Genomic DNA, 18,070 nt, shown 5'->3' with positions numbered 1-18,070 from the left:
AGACATGCATTGGAACTAGCAAATACCCGCCCATACAAACAGGCAAAAAGAGTGAGAAAGACAAAAACGCATACAAATACGTAAATTCAGACAAACAAACCGAGAAAGACCTGCATTGGAATAAGCAAACACCCGCCCAAACACACAGGCAAAAAGAGTGAGTGAGACAAAAACACATACAAATACGTAGATTCAGTCACACAAACCGAGAAAGACATGCATTGGAATAAGCAAACACCCGCCCAAACACAGAGGCAAAAAGAGTGACAGAGACAAAAATACATACAAATACTTAGATTAGGACACAGAAACCGAGAAAGACTTGCATTGGAATAAGCAAAAACCCGGCAAGACACACACGCACAACGAGTAAGAGAGACAAAAATACATACAAAAACGCAGATTCAGACACACAAACCGAGAAAGATAAGCATTGGAATAAGCAAACACCCGCCCAGACACACAGTAAATAACAGTGAAATAGACAAAAAAACATACAAATACGTAGATTCAGACACACAAACCGAGAAAGACATGCATTTGAATAAGCAAACACCCGCCCAGACACACAGGCAAAACACAGTGAGAGAGACAAAAACACATACAAATACGTAGATTCAGACTCACAAACCAAAAAAAAACATGCATTGGAATAAACAAACATCCGCCCAGACTCACAGGTAAAAAGAGTGAGAAAGATAAAAACACATACAAATACGTGGATTCAGTCAAACAAACCGAGAAAGACATGCATTGGAAAAAGCAAACACCCGCCCAGACACACAGGAAAAAAGAGTGAGAGAGGCAAAAACACATACAAATACTTAGATTCAGACACACAAACCGAGAAAGACATGCATTGGAATAAGCAAACACCTGCCCAGACACAAAGGCAAAAAACAGTGATAGATACAAAAACAAATACAAGTACGTAGATTCAGACACACAAACAGAAAGATACATGCATCGGAATAACCAAACTCCCGCCAAGACACACAGGCGGAATGAATGAGAAAGACCAAAACAAATTCAAATACGTAGATTAAAGAACACAAACCGAGAAAGACATGCAATTGGAATAAGAAAACAGCCGCCCATACCCACAGGCAAACAGAATGAGAGAGACAAAAACATACAAAAACGTAGCTTCAGACATACAAACGTAGAAAGACATGCATGGTAATAAGAAACAACCGCCCAGACACACAGGCATAAAGAGTAAGAGAGACAAAAATAAATATAAATACGTAGATTCAGACATAAAAACCGAGAAAGACATGCATTGGAATAAGCAAACACCCACCCAGACACACAAGCAAAAAGAGTGAGATAGACAAAAACACATACAAATTTGTAGATTCAGAGAAACAAACCGAGAAAGACATGGATTGAAATAAGCAAACACCCACCCAGACACACAGGCAAAAAGAGTGAGAGAGACAAAAACACATACAAATACGTAGATTCTGACTTTGCATGTCTCTCTCACTATGCATGCGCCGTCGCGGGGTACACTCTTTTTGCCTGTGTTTTTTTTGGTTTTTGTGTCTGACTCTACTTATTTGTATGTGTCTTTGTCCCTCTCACTCTTTTTGCCTGTGTGTCAGGGCGGATGTTTGCTTTTTTCAATGCATGTCTTTCTCGGTTTGTGTGTATAAATATACGTATTTGTATGTGTTTTTGTCTCTCTCACTCTTTTTGTCTGTGTGTCTGGGAGGGTGTTTGCTTTTTCCAATGCATGTCTTTCTCGGTTTATGTGTCTGAATCTACGTATTTGTATGTGTTTTGGTCTCTCTCACTCTTTTTGCTTGTGTGTCTGGGCAGGTGTTTGCTTATTACCATTCATGTCTTTGTCGGTTTGTGTGTCTGAATCAACGTATTTGTATGTGTTTTTGTCTCTATCACTCTTTTTACCTGTGTGTCTGGGCGAGTGTTTGCTTATTTCAATGCTTGTCTTTCTCGGTTTGTGTGTCTGAATCTACAAATTTGTATGTGTTTTGTCTCTCTCCCTCTTTTTGCCTGTGTGTCTGGGCGGATGTTTGCTTACTCCAATTAATGACTTTCTCGGTTTTTGTGTCTAAATCTACGTATTTGTATGTGTTTTTATCTCTCTCACTCTTTTTGTCTGTGTGTCTGGGCGGGTGTTTGCTTATTCCAATGACAGTTTTTTTTGGTTTATGCGTCTGTATCTACGTACTTGTCTTTGTGTTTATCTCTCTCCCTGTTTTTTGCCTGAGTTTCTCGGCAGATTTTGGATTATATCAATGCATTTCTTTCCCGGTATGTGAGAGTGATTCTACGTATTTTTTTGCGTTTTTGTCTCTCTCATTCTTTTAGCCTGTGTGTCTGGGCGGGTGTTTGCTTATTTAAATGCATGTCTTTCTCGTTTTGTGTGAATGAATCTACGTATTTGTATGTGTTTTTGTCTCTCTCATTTGTTTTGCTTATGTGTCTGGGCGGGTGTTTGCTTATTCCAATGCATGTCTTTTTCGGTTTGTGTGACTGAATCTACGTATTTGTATGTGTTTTTATCTCTATCACTCTCTGTGCTTTTGTGTCTTTGCGGGTGTTTCCTTATTCCAATGCTCGTCTGTCTCGGTTTGTGCGTCTTAATCTACGTATTTGTATTTTTCTTTATCTCTTTCACTCTTATTTGCCTGTGTGTCTGGGCGGGTGATTGCTTATTCCAATTCATGTCTTTCTCGGTTTGTGTGTCTGAATATACGTATTTGTATGTGTTTTGGCCTCTCTCACTCTTTTTGCTTGTGTGTCTGGGTGGGTGTTTGCTTATTCCACTGCATGTCTTTCTCGGTTTGTTTGTCTGAATCTACGTATTTGTATGTGTTTTTTTCTCTCTCACTCTTTTTGCCTGTGTGTCTCGGCGGGTGTTTGCTTATTCCAGTGCATTTCCTTCTCAGTTTTTTGACTGAAGATACGTCTATGTATGTGTTTTTGTCTCGCTCACTCTTTTTGCTTGTATGCCTGGACGGGTGTTTGCTTATTCCAATGCATGTCTTTCTCGGTTTGTGTGTCTGAATCTACGTATTTCTGATGCGTTTTTGTATCTCTCACTCTTTTTGCCTGGTTGTCTGGGCGAGTGTTTGGTTATTCCAATGCATGTGTTTCTCAGTTTGTGTTTCTGAATCTACGTATTTGTATCTGTTTTTGTCTCGCTCACTCTTTTTGCCTGTGTGTCTGGGCAGGTGTTTGCTTATTCCAATGCATGTCTTTCTTGGTTTGTGTGTCTTAATCTATGTATTTATATGTGTTTTGTCTCTCTCACTCTTTTTGCCTGTGTATATGGGGCGGGTGTCTGCTTATTATAATGAATGTTTTTATCGGTTTCGGTGTCTAAATGTACGTATTTGTACGTGTTTTTGTCTCTCTCACTCTTTTGTCCCTTTGTCTGGGTGGGTGTTTGCTTATTCCAATGCATGTCGTTCTCGGTTTTTGTGTCTAAATATACGTATTTGTATGTGTTTTTGTCTCTCTCACTCTTTTTCTCTGTGTGTATGGGCTGGTGTTTGCTTATTCCAAGGCATGTCTTCTTGGTTTCTGTGTCTGAATCTACGTATTTGTATGTGTTTTGTCTCTTTCACTAATTTTGTCTGTGTCTCTGGGCGGGTTTTGCTTATTCCAATGCATGTCTTTCTCGGTTTGTGTGTCTGAATCTACGTATTTGTATGTGTTTTTGTCTCTCTCACTTTTTTTGACTGTATGTCTGGGCGGGGGTTTGCTTATTCCAATGCATGTCTTTCTTGGTTTGTTTGTCTGAATCTAAGTTTTTGTATGTGTTTTTTTCTCTCTCACTCTTTTTGCCTGTATGTCTGGGAGGGGGTTTGCTTATTCCAATGCATGTTTTTCTCGGTTTGTGCCTCTGAATATAAGTATTTGTATGTGTTTTTGTCTCTTTCACACGTATTTGTATGTGTTTTTGTCTCTGTCACTCTTTTTGCCTCTGTGTCTGGGCGGGTGTTTGCTTATTCCAATGCATGTCTTTCTCGGTTTGTGTGTCTGAATCTACGTATTTGTAAGTGTTTTTGTCTCTCTCACTCTTTTTGCATGTGTATCTGAGGCGGGTGTTTTCTTTTTCCAATGCATGTCTTTCTCGGTTTGTGTGTCTGAATCTACACATTTGTATGTTTTTGTCTCTCTCACTCTTTTGCCTGTGTGTCTGGGCAGGTTTTCGCTTATTCCAATGCAGGTCTTTCGGTTTGTGTGTCTGAATCTACGTATTTGTATGTGTTTTTGTCTCTCTCACTCTTCTTTGCCTGTGTGTATGGGTGGTTGTTTGCTTATTCCAATGCATATCTTTCTCGGTTTGTGTGTATAAATCTACGTATTTGTATGTGTTTTAGTCTCTCTCATTCTTTTCGCGTGTGTGTTTGGGCAGGGGTTTGCTTATTCCAATGCATGTCTTTCTCGGTTTGTGTGTCTGAATCTACGTATTTGTATGTTTTTTTGTCTCTCTCACTCTTTTTACTTGTGTGTGTGGGCGGGTGTTTGCTTATTCCAATGCATGTCTTTATCGGTTTGTTTGTCTGAATCTACGTATTTGTAGGTGTTTTCGTCTCTCTCACTCTTTTTGCCTGTGTGTCTGGGCGGATGTCTGCTTATTCCAATGCATTTTTTTCTCGGTTTGTATGTCTGAATCTACGTATTTGTATGTGTTTTCGTCTTTCTCACTCTTTTTTCCTGTGTGTCTGGGCGGATGTTTGCTTATTCCAATGCATGTCTTTATCGTCTTATGTGTCTGCATATACGTATTTGTATGTGTTTTTTGTCTCTTTCACTCTTTTTGGTTGTCTGTCTGGGCGGGTGTTTGCTTTTCCAATGCATGTCTTTCTCGGTTTGTGTGTCTGAATCTACGTATTTGTATGTGTTTTTGTCTCTTTAACTCTTTTTTGCCTGTGTATCTGGGCGGGTGTTTGCTTATTCCAATAAATGTCTGTCTCGGTGTGTGTGTCTGAATCTACGTATTTGTATGTGTTTTAGTCTCTCTCACTCTTTTTGCATGTGTATTTGGGCGGGTGTTTGCTTATTCCAATTCATGTCTTTCTCGGTTTGTGTGTCTGAATCTACGTATTTGTATGTGTTTATGACTCTCTCACTCTTTTTGCATGTATCAGGGCGGGTGTTTGCTTATTCCAAATGCATGTTTCTCTCGGTTTGGGTGTCTGAATCTATGTATTTGTATGTGTTTTTGTCTCTCTCACTCTTTTTCTCTGTGTGTATGGGCTGGTGTTTGCTTATTCCAAGGCATGTCTTCTTGGTTTCTGTGTCTGAATCTACGTATTTGTATGTGTTTTGTCTCTTTCACTAATTTTGTCTGTGTCTCTGTGCGGGTTTTGCTTATTCCAAGGCATGTTTTTCTAGGTTTGTATGTCTGAATATACGTATTTGTATGTGTTTTTGTATTTCTCACTTTTTTTGCCGGTTTGTCTTGGCGGGGGTTTGCTTATTCCAATGCAGGTATTTCTTGGTTTGTGCGTCTGAATCTAAGTTTTTGTATGTGTTTTTTTCTCTCTCACTCTTTTTGCCTGTATGTCTGGGAGGGGGTTTGCTTATTCCAATGCATGTTTTTCTCGGTTTGTGCCTCTGAATATACGTATTTGTATGTGTTTTTGTCTCTTTCACACGTATTTGTATGTGTTTTTGTCTCTGTCACTCTTTTTGCCTCTGTGTCTGGGCGGGTGTTTGCTTATTCCAATGCATGTCTTTCTCGGTTTGTGTGTCTGAAGCTACGTATTTGTAAGTGTTTTTGTCTCTCTCACTCTTTTTGCATGTGTATCTGAGGCGGGTGTTTTCTTTTTCCAATGCATGTCTTTCTCGGTTTGTGTGTCTGAATCTACACATTTGTATGTTTTTGTCTCTCTCACTCTTTTGCCTGTGTGTCTGGGCAGGTTTTCGCTTATTCCAATGCAGGTCTTTCGGTTTGTGTCTCTGAATCTACGTATTTGTATGTGTTTTTGTCTCTCTCACTCTTTTTTGCCTGTGTGTCTGGGCGGTTGTTTGCCTATTCCAATGCATGTCTTTCTCGGTTTATGTGTCTGAATCTATGTATTTGTATGTGTTTTAGTCTCTCTCATTCTTTTTTCTTGTGAGTCTGGGCCGGTGTTTGGTTATTCCAATGCATGTCTTTCTCGGTTTGTGTATCTGAATCTACATATTTGTATGTGTTTTTGTCTCTCTCACTCTTTTTACCTGTGTGTGTGGGCGGGTGTTTGCTTATTCCGAATGCATGTCTTTGTCGGTTTGTGTGTCTGAATCTGCGTATTTTTATGTGTTTTTGTCTCTCTCACTCTTTTTGCCTGTGTGTCTGGGCGGATGTCTGCTTATTGCAATGCATTTTTTTCTCGGTTTGTATGTCTGAATCTACATATTTGTATGTGTTTTCGTCTTTCTCACTCTTTTTGCCTGTGTGTCTGGGCGGGTGTTTGCTTATTCCAATGCATGTCTTTATCGTCTTGTGTGTATGCATATACGTATTTGTATGTGTTTTTTGTCTCTTTCACTCTTTTTGGTTGTCTGTCTGGGCGGGTGTTTGCTTTTCCAATTCATGTCTTTCTCGGTTTGTGTGTCTGAATCTACGTATTTGTATGTGTTTTTGTCTCTTTAACTCTTTTTTGCCTGTGTATCTGGGCGGGTGTTTGCTTATTCCAATAAATGTCTGTCTCGGTGTGTGTGTCTGAATCTACGTATTTGTATGTGGTTTAGTCTCTCTCACTCTTTTTGCATGTGTATTTGGGCGGGTGTTTGCTTATTCCAATACATGTCTTTCTCGGTTTGTGTGTCTGAATCTACGTATTTGTATGTGTTTATGTCTCTCTCACTCTTTTTGCATGTATCAGGGCGGGTGTTTGCTTATTCCAAATGCATGTTTCTCTCGGTTTGGGTGTCTGAATCTATGTATTTGTATGTGTTTTTGTCTCTCTCACTCTTTTTGCCTGTTTGTCTGGGCGGGTATTTGCTTATTCAAATTAAATGTGAATTTTTTATGTTTTAAGTATGTTTCATGTCATTCTAAGAGATGTAAAAAAAAATTGAAAGAAAATATGTTAAAAAAAAAGTTGAATAAATCTATAAAATTCTCATTTTGAATTTAGAAAACATTAAATGTGATATTTTTATGTATTAAGTATGTTACATTTCATTCTTAGATGTAAAAAAAAGTTAAAAAAATATATCATGCAAAAAAAAAAAAAAAACTTCAAAAAAAAGTTAAAAGAAAAATTCAAAAAAAAAAATGAAGGGGAGGGGGGCAAAAATTTGGGGGAGAGAGACCCCCTTGGAGTTTGGGGATAGGGTTCCTTTGGGGGTTGAGGTCCCTGGTGGTTAGGGTCATTGATGCTTATGACCCTTGACGGTTCATACTCATATACACCTCACTACTTGAATTGTAAGGATTTCTATGGATTGTTCTGAATTTCTTTATTAAATTGTTTTAAGTATGTTTCATGTCATTCTAAGAGAGAAAAAAAGTTGAATAATTATAAAAAAAAGTCCAAAAAAATAATGAATTGAATAAAGTAAGTCCAAAAAAAATTTAGTTAAAAAAAAAGTGCTACTACAAACAATATTTTTCTAACAGTAAAAGTCACGACTAACATTTCTATATCATTCTCATTTTGAATATAGAAAATATTATATGTGATTATTTTATGTTTTAAGTATGTTACATGTCATTCTAAGAGATGTAATCAAAAAAGTTGATAAAAAAATTAAAAAAAATGGTCACTACAAACATTATTTTTCTAATAGTAAAAGTTGCGACACACATATCTATATCATTCCCATTTTGAAGTTGGAAAATATTATACATGTCATTCTATGAGATGTAAAAAAAAGTTGAAAGATATATCATGTTAAAAAAATAATAAAAAAAGTTAAAAAAAACTTCAAAAAAAAGTTAAAGATAAAATTAAAGGAAAAATGGGGGGGGGGTCGTTGGGGGGGTGGGACCCTTCGGAGTTTGGGGATAAGGGACCTTTGGGGGTTGAGGTCCCTGGTGGTTAGGGTTATTGGTGCTTATGACCCTTGACAGTTCATACTCATATACACCTCACTACTTGATTTGTAAGGATTTCTATGGATTCTTCTAAATTTCTTTATTAAAATTTTTTCTTGCCATCTACATCTCTATTAGTATCAACTTTTTAGTATACTATACATTTAGACCCTATTTTAAATTGACAACACTGTTCAAACGCCACTTGTGTATTATACAAAACACATTGAAGAAATAAAGCTAGGTCAAGTCACAAGGTCAGTTTATCATCGTTAACCATTTTCATAGATTGATGTTGTTCCAATTGCCTGAGTTAACAAGCCCTTCGGGGTTACCTTAACTGGTAATCAGTTCACCCCTTTATTACCACCTTCATACAATCCAATTCACAAATGTTATCTAGCTCTGTTTTTTCCCTATTATTCAATTAAGATCGTTCATACATTCCAATTCACAAATGCTATACCCTTTTTCGCAAATAGAGTTATTTTTTTGGTAAATGATTTAACACAATATGCCAATCAATTCTAGACAAGATGCAAGGTACCTTCAGCCTAGAGGTTATTAGTGTCTGACAATTTTTGAGTCTGAAACATGCACGGCTTGGATGTATCCTTAGTAAAAAACATTATTTATGCTAAGAACATGATTTTCTTACCCTATGACTGAAACCAGTATTTTTTACAGAAGGCGCAATAAACCTTTCGAATACGTAATGTGACGATCAAAAGTTTTGGCTTAGAAACCTGTGTATAAACCCGTCTGGTAATGTATATACCGTCCTTAGTACTAGATAGCATACGGTCTTTGACAGGCTTTTTACCAAGGACATTAAATCTGTCTTGATATTCCATAAACATTAAATCTGTCTTTGTATTCGTGCCTCATTCGTTGGATTCGTATCTATTATATCGATCACCCTTCTGATTGCATTTCACAATCTCGTCCCTAGTTCCAAATATATCGTGTTTGATTGCTTTATATACCGTTTGTAGTATTACCCCGTGGTAAGACAGTCACTCGTCAAATAAATATATGCATGCCCGTGGTAAGACATATTTCACAATACCTCGTGAAACCAGCATATAAGTAACTACTTGTTTGATCAAACAGTTCGTGGTAGCGAACTGTAAGTAAGGAGGGACCCGGCTCAATAGTAACCGAAACTCTAAAAACCGGAATTTCGATACCAATAGATACATAAATAGAATCAGAATGTTATGCTGATTTCAAATACATAATTTTCATCAAGTTTAGTTTTACCCATCAATAGATACGCACCTAAGAAACTTTTTCTTATTTTCGAAAAAAAGGGTGAAAACCCCTAAAAAGTCATAGGATTCCAATGAAAAACATACCATCGGATTCAGCGTATCAGAAAACCCAACTGCGGAAGTTTCAAGCTCCTATCTGCAAAAATGTGGAATTTTGTATTTTTTGTCAGAAGAAAGATCACGGATGTGTGTTTATTTTATTTTTTATTTATTTTTTTTTCCCAGGGGTGATTGTATCGATCCAGTAGTCCTAGAATATCGTAAGAGGGCTCATTTGAACGGAAATTAAAAGTTTTAGAGCCCTTTTTAAGTGACCAAAAAAATTGGAGGTTAACTTGGTCCCCTCCCACGCTCATTTTTTTCCCAAAGTAACCCAATCAAAATTTTGAGATAGCCATTTTGTTCAGTAGTGTCGAAAATCTAATAAATATGCCTTTGAGGGTGACTTAATTCCCCACAGTTCCCGGGGGAAGGGCTGGTATTTATGAACTTTGCCCATTGTTTCCATATGGTATTGCTTAATGGGAAGTATAAAGACGTTTCAGGAGGGATTTTTTTCTGATTAGGGGTGTCAGAGGAGGGGGTTACGGGGGAGGATCCCTCCATGGAGGATGTTTCCTTGGGGGAAGGGACATTTCTATAAAGGGGTGCCGGATTTCCCAGCATTATTTAAAAAACGATCAGAAATTAAACAAGAAAAAACAAATTTTTTCAACTGAAAGTATGGACCAACATTAAAACTTAAAACAAAAAAAAATTATGACGTATATGAGGGGGTTCGCCCCCTAGTCAATACCTCGCCCTTTTCGCTAAAGTTTCTTTTAGTAGTTGCAAAAGGGCTATCTATTCTAATTAACCGGCCTTTGTGATTCAGGGGTTTGTGATTCGAACAAAATTTGAGCTTTAGCGTAAAGAGCAAGGTATCGACTGGGGGGAAAATTCCCTAATATACATAATAAAACATACAAGTATAGAAGTTCGTTACGTAAGTTAATTCGTAAGTTACGTCAGAACAAAATTTCGAGAAAGCCATTTAGCCAAAAAAGTAAACTTAATATGCAAATTTTGTTTTAATTATTCATGTACGTTGAGCCAAAATCGAAGCTGCATTAATTCAAAAACGTTCAGAAATTAAATTAAAAAAAGCAGGTTTTTTTTATCTGAAAGTAAGGAGCGATATTAAAACTTAAAACGAACAGAAATTATTCCGTATATGAAAGGGGCTGTCCCCTTCTCAATACCTCGCTCTTTATGCTACAGTTTGAATCTGTCACACAAGTTTATTTTTTAAAACAATAAAAAACTTTAGCGTAAAGAGCGAGGTATTGAGGAAAAATTAAGCAAGAAAAACGGGTTTTAATTTTTATAAAGCAGTGAATACAATAAAATAAACACTTAATTAAACAAAAATACTCCGAATATTTCGGCCCCACGTCCGGGAGCCTTTCTCAATGGAAAAAAAAGAGAGAAAATGAAACAAAAAATGTTCTTTTTTAAAACCTTAACTCACATAAAAAAAAACATACTAAACACATAAAGTGAAAGAAAAATATATATATATATATATATATATATATATATATATATATATATATATATATATATATATATATATATATATATATATATATATATATATATATATATATATATATATATATATATATATATATATATATATATATATATATATATATATATATATATATATATATATATATATATATATATATATATATATATATATATATATATATATATATATATATATATATATATATATATATATATATATATATATATATATATATATATATATATATATATATATATATATATATATATATATAGGAAAGAAAACTCACGTATTAAATAAACACTTCCATTCACTGGTGAATAAACACAATCGAATGTCCATAATGATTCAAACTCCCCTCCTCACAGTATATAAATCAGTATATAAATGGTAATCTATCAAAAAATGAAAAATGTGTTTATGCTTCAACAAAGACAATAAAGGTCATCTAACCCCGGCCCATATCCCCTAATTAAATCTCACAAGTTCATTAACCAATTTTTGAATTATAAATTGAACGAATTCGTTGGCTTTCAAGCTTAGCTGCAGTTTTTACTTTTCCCCGCATTTAACCCATTCTGACCTTTGTTCGCAAGGTCATATTTCGTTTCAGAACTATTATTAAAATCAGTACTGGTTGAATATCTTACCTGCTTTTTAATTAAACTATTATAAATTGAATTGATCCTAAAAAAATTTCCGTTGAGAAAGGCTACCAGACGTGGGGCCGAAATATTCGGAGTATTTTTGTTTAATTAAGTGTTTATTTTAGTGTATTCACTGCTTTATAAGAATTAAAACCCGTTTTTCTTGCTTAGTTTTTCGTAAATGGAAAAGCAGTGTGGTCTAAGAAATTATTTAGGTATTGAGGAGGGGACAACCCCTTTCATATACGGAATAATTTCTGTTCGTTTTAAGTTTTAATGTCGCTCCTTACTTTCGGTTAAAAAAAACTTTTTTTTTTTATTTAATTTAACCATAAAAAGAAAGATCGATACAATTGCTATTCCATACACATCCCAGTAAGTTTTTTTTTCGATTTCTGTATATGCGTAAAACGAATTCAGCCTAAATAATTAAATGGTAAAGTCTATTTTCCAATTGAAATTAACGATATGATATCAATATCGAAAGGTGGAGCTAACCCCTCAACCTTGTTTTACATCAAAGTTTGCTTAGAATTGTACTAAAAGCATTTACAGTGTAACAAATATAGTTAGTGAGTATTTGCAAATGTTTACCGATTGTTTTTAAAAAAATTTTTTAAGCGGATGAGGTAAATGTGGGATCAGCCCCTCCCTTCTTGAGGCTTTGCGAAAAAAAATTGGTTCCATTCTTATTGTTCTAGTGTTAGAGCATTCAATCTTGAAGTGTTCGGGGAGCGGATCAAACTTTATGCTAAAGATGAGAGATTAAGGGGAGGGGCAGTTTTGTATATAGCGAATATTGAGGCATTATGTGCCCCTCCTCCTTGTGCAAGAATCCACTGGTATAAACCCTAATAGCTGGCACGCAACTATGCAATGCTCTATATCCGTTAGTTTTTTTGGATGGAAGGTTTAGAGTATCAGTTCATGTTTAATGGACTGAATGTGCGTTTGAGCATGACTGCACTTCAGTGTGACCTTCGAGAATGGGATGCTCTATAAACACCCTTTTCATAGTTCCATTTTTTTTTTTTTTTATGATTATATTTCGGCCTTATTCAGGCCAGTATTACTGTTCTGTGGGACAGAATGAAAAAAATTGGGCAGTTTTCTATGGCGTGATTTCTTTTATTGCTTAAAAAAGGGACTAGATTCTTGAATTATTGTTTGAACCTCTTTTGACAATCTACAAAGACTGGTTTGATACTTGAGAAAAGATATAAAGGTGTGACCTTGATTTTCTGAAAACTTTTTTTTTTTGTATTTTCATAGTAGGTTTAGAAGTCTCACACTGGTTGAATTTCATTGTGTAGTTTTAATCAAGATCACACCCCATTTTTTTTGGGGGGGGGGCCCATTTTATAAAATTATTTAAATTTCCATATAATAACAGCTTTTGATGAATAAATCTTAAAATATTGAACTTTGCATGTTTAGAATCAGCATTAATAATGGGTTCTGTTGGTGCATGTATTGTGGTCAAATTTCATTTTTTAGAATTTCTGTTTCTACTGACAACTGTCAGTCATTATAGTTTGTAACCACGAACTGTTTCACCTAGGGCTCTCTTACTTGGGAGAAATGCGATCACTCAACCCTCAATCCCCATTTGTATGCCCAAATTTAATGTTTATGTAGCAAACCTTCGAGAATGATTATCATTTCTGAAACTGTGCATTGTTCAAAACATTTCTCAGTTGGGGTGGGTTGGAAATTCGGGAAATGAATATTTAAGGTCAGGTATTTTCATGATTTTCAAATAGAATTCTTCAAACAACTCTTTCTAAAGGGGGTCTCCTACTTTTCCCTTCTCTTCGCAGCTAAGCATAAGAGCATAATCATTTATGTTACACTTAAAGCTATTCCGCAATAACCGGGGACATATCCAACCGCAATAACCTTCATGGGCGCCCATAAGCTGAATTTCAGGGGGGCTTACCTGGTCTAATCCGCACTTTTTTATGTTGGATATTGACCCTGACGCCACACCGGCACATGCACTGAACGCCGCCGACGAGAGGCTCGATCAACTGCCGCCGAAGTGTCGTAAGGCCGCCACTGCCAGGCTGGCACATTTCGCTGACTTTGAATTAATTTGAGCCAAATCTTTATTGCGTCAACCGCAATGTTGGAGCTTTTCTTTTCTCGTGTGGTTAAGGATTTCGTGTTTCCCGCTTAGAAATCAAGTGGGGTTTTCAAAATTAAACAAACAAGTTCGCACACAAATAATTTGCATGAATTCCTTGTGCTACCAGGGTGAATTTTTATTCAGCACTAGTTCTCGTAGCACATCCATTGAATAGACAATTGCCTTTCGAACAGAAACTGGATTAAATTCCATGTAGGGACTTGGGATTTAAGTACCTCTCTTTTTAAAGACACCTTGGTATAGCAAAGAATCAGTATTTCTTGAGTCCTTGCCTTAGACCGGTCTTTATAAATACTGAGATTTTCATTCCGTGACACAGAAGCGTTACTTGAAACGGTAGGTTCTGAATATTCTCAAGTTCTTAATTATTAAATTCTGAATTTAACTTCAAGGACAATTAATGTGTTTCATTATTTGTCATAAAACCACTGGAGGTGTAATTACTAGGATTAGGCTAGAATGTGCCTAATTACAGGACGGAGATCTATTTCAGGACATCGACAGAAATGAATGGGTAGGAAACTACAAATACAAGTCTCCCTAACCGCCATCTTAATAGTTATATCTATTAAACCATCTGAGAATCAATTTTTGGCTACTAAATCTGTATAAATTTTCTTAATAAGTCATTCATTAGTTTGAATATTTCTTCCATATGCAATGGTAACTATTTTGAATGCACCAGACAGTTAATAGTAGAGACCTAATTGTAATTGCAAATTTTTAGCTTGACTCTTATCTTGTAAAATAGGCTACTGTCCAATCTTAAACAAAGGATCTTTAAGTTAATGTGTCTCAATCACGGACAGAATAACGGACTAGAATCTGTTGTGAAAAAGAATAGCTATATTTAAATGGGCTTGGCTATGAGACTGAAGTAAGACAATCCTATATAGCGGCATGAGGCCCAGGGTTTAGAATCTGCTGTCCTTACTTAAGGGTGATACATTTTGTTCAAAATATTTTTCCAAGTTCACAAACTGTCCAAGTACTGGGCTTTTTTATTCTAAATCCTCTTTCATGTAGTAGGCAAGATTTGACTGTTCTAGCAACTTAGGAACATTACCTCTCCAATCATTCATAGTTGTTACGCTAACCTCTGCAGTAGGTTTTGTTTTCTACCTAACGGCCCTCATAGATGAATTTTACAAAGTTGCCAACTGCAACCCAAATCAAAACTAAGTTCACATTCCTTTTCACTATCTTTCCCAAGAGAACTGTCCGAGTTTCCATCAATAGTCACTGTCCGAACCTTTCCAGTTTCATTTTTACCCTCAGTACTGTCTTCTCACCAAATCTCTTCACAGCCTGCTTCTTTGTTTTTCTTGCTTTTGTTGCTTCAATTTTTTCGTTTCCACCTTTTCTTGTCTTCCTTGTAGCAAAGGCAGCTTCAATCTTGGCTTTCACTGATGTATCAGTAAGTACTTTTGTTCTACCCTTCTTTCTTTCCTTGAAACATTTTGTTTTCTTGGTGGTGCTGGGATGTGGTTGTACTTTTTCAGGTGTTACTATCTTATTTCACAGTGGCTGCAAAATCACAGGGCTTACTGAAAGCACTAGAGTGAGAGGATGGCAGTGCAGGTAGGGATGGGGTTGGAGTTAGAACTCTAATGAGCATGGCAATTTGCCACCAGCTTCATGGGCTAGAAAACATTTGGTTGGTCTGTATTTAAGAGCACAGATCTTTATTATCTAAACCAGAAAGGGGATATACCTTCCAAATCCCTTCTGGATGTTTGATAGTGTGAAAGATAAGGGAAAAAATTTTCCTACCAACAAGCTGTGATGTAACTTGTGACAACTCTTCTCGATGGTAACAGTTGCTCGACGAAAAAAAATACTACTAGTTTTGATAATTAACTTTGTTAGGAATACATAGTTGTTAGATATTTCAACTATTATGCAAGGGTTCTGAAATGCCACAAACATTTAGTTTCTACCAGATTTCTACTTCTCTTAATGAAAACGAAGAAGAACAGCTTCCAGGCAGCGACTCGCAAAGTTTCTCACTTGAATTGGCCGAAAGCTGATGTAAATTAAAGCTAGCATTTGAGAAAGACTGATCGAAACAAAAATTTTGTGGTCAACAGTAATCTCGCCAGCAGCGCACCTCTGCAATTTTTTGCCCCCTTTGCCACCAACCTTCCTTTATTGGCACAGCGCCGGGGTCTAGTTGTATAATAGAAATCTAAATATATATATATATATATATATATATATATATATATATATATATATATATATATATATATATATATATATATATAAGGCAGCGTCATTCGGCCAGGGGGGACTGGAAACCCTCCTCTGCCCCCCCCCTCTCATGGGCGCCCATGATCACCTTCACTTATCCAATTTTACAGAATTGGTCCAAAATATTCTTCAAAATGAAGAGATTAAGGGATGAAATCCACCCTCTCCTTATACATTTGTCTGATCGACTAACAGAATATAAGAGAGTTTGGATCTAAAAATACACTTTTTGATGCTTCGAATCCCCCCCCCTCCCACCAAGAGAAACTTCACTGAACCTTCTCCCTAATAGCTGATATGTAACTATACATCAAGGTACTTATCTTATGAAGCCTCAAATGAGTCAACTCAGTTTAATGAAGCTCAAAAATTATCGTCTGCATTAGCTGTTTATTTTTTATGTACTGTATTTATATTTAAGAACCTGTGCGCCACCGCGCGATAATAAGACCCCAAAAACGGACCAAAATAATCATTTTGAACCAAAAATAGTAGATCCTGCCTCTTTGCTGAAACGCAATTTATTTGTTACTGTGAAGGGGCACTAGAAATATCAGTTTCCAATTTTAAGGACCACTGCTTTAATTCCATCATCTCAAAAAAAGATGCAAAAAAATTAAAATAGGAAATAACAAACCATCCTTTTCATAAAAATATATGAAATTTCATGAAATTTCTGTAATAGGATTTTCTTGCATACTCAACTTGATGGTATAACTTTCTTCCAGATCTCTTTCCTTTCCGGAGTTTTTTTTTCTTTTCCTTATATAAGGTAAATTTTCTCGTAGCTTTTAATCAATAGCCTTTAAACTCCATGATATGAATCAAACAGTTCGTCGTAACGAACTGTAAGTAAGGAGCGACCCGGCTCAATAGTAATCGAGACTCTGAAAAACGGAATCTTGAAACCAATAGGTTTATCAAAAGAATCGGCTTATTATGCTGATTCCAAATATATAAATTTCATTATGATTAATCTTGCCTGAAAAAGGCAACGAACCTGAGAAAATTTGCGTGAATTTTGAAAAAAGGGGAAAACACCCAATAAAAGTCATATAATCTTAATGAAAATCACCCCATCCGATTCAGCGTATCAGAGAACCCTACCGTAGAGGTTTCAAGCTTCTATCTGCAAAAATGGGAAATTTTGTGTTTTTTTGCCAGAAGAAAGATCACGGATGCGTATTTTCTTTTCAGGGGTGATCATATTGACCTAATGGTCCTAGAATATCGGGAGAGGGCTCATTTGAACAAAAATTAAAAACTTCAGAACCCTTTTTAAGTGACCAAAAAATTGGAGGAAAACTAAGCCCCCTCCCAAGCCCCTTTTTTTCAAAAATGCCCGATCAAAATTTTGAGATAGCCATTGTGTTCAGCATAATTTAAAGGCGGAATAACTGCGCCTATGGAGATAACATGACCCCCCACAGGCCCAGGGGAAATGGCTTTAAGTCATAAAATTTGCCCATCGCTTACGTATAGTATTTGTTATTGGAAAGTATGCATACATTTTCGTGGTGGGGGGGGGAGAATTTTCTGCTGGGGGCAATTTACACGGGAAGAATTTTGCATGGGGAAGGAAGTTTCTAGGGTGAATTTTTAGAGGAAAATTTTACACTGGGGGAGTTTCCAAGAATTCTTGCATGAAATTCTGCTAATGTCTTGTTTTCTCTTTGCTCAATCAATTTTATGAGTGGAGATATTAAAGGTAATTGTCCGAGGTAAATTTTCGCCAAGATTGAATTGTCTAGAGAACATATAAGTAGGGAGGAGGAATTTTTCTCCATCAGGGAGGAGGAATTTATTGGTGGAGTTGGAGCCAGATTTCCTAGCACTTAAAAAAAAAGATCAGAAATTAAGTAAAGAAAACAAGTTTCTCAACTGAAAATAAAAAACAACATTAAAACTTAAAGCGAACAGAAATTATTACGTATATGAAGGGGGGTGCCCCCTCCTTAACACCTCACTCTTTGCGCTAAAGTTTGAATTTTGTCCCAATTCTTTAAGAACGACTCCTGAAACACAAGGCTTGTTTAATTAGAACATTAAGAAGGTTTCTTAAAAGTAATAAATAGTCTATCGTAAAGAGTGAGGTGTTGAGGAGGGGGCACCACCCCCCCTCATATACATAATAATGTGTGTTTGTTCTAAGTTTTAATGTTT

The sequence above is a fragment of the Artemia sp. Qi Xiang Cuo genome, chromosome 21, assembly GCF_049724085.1.
Source record: "Artemia sp. Qi Xiang Cuo chromosome 21, ASM4972408v1, whole genome shotgun sequence".
NCBI classification, from domain to species: Eukaryota; Metazoa; Arthropoda; class Branchiopoda; order Anostraca; family Artemiidae; genus Artemia; species Artemia sp. Qi Xiang Cuo.
Note: the sequence above shows the minus strand (reverse complement) of the source record.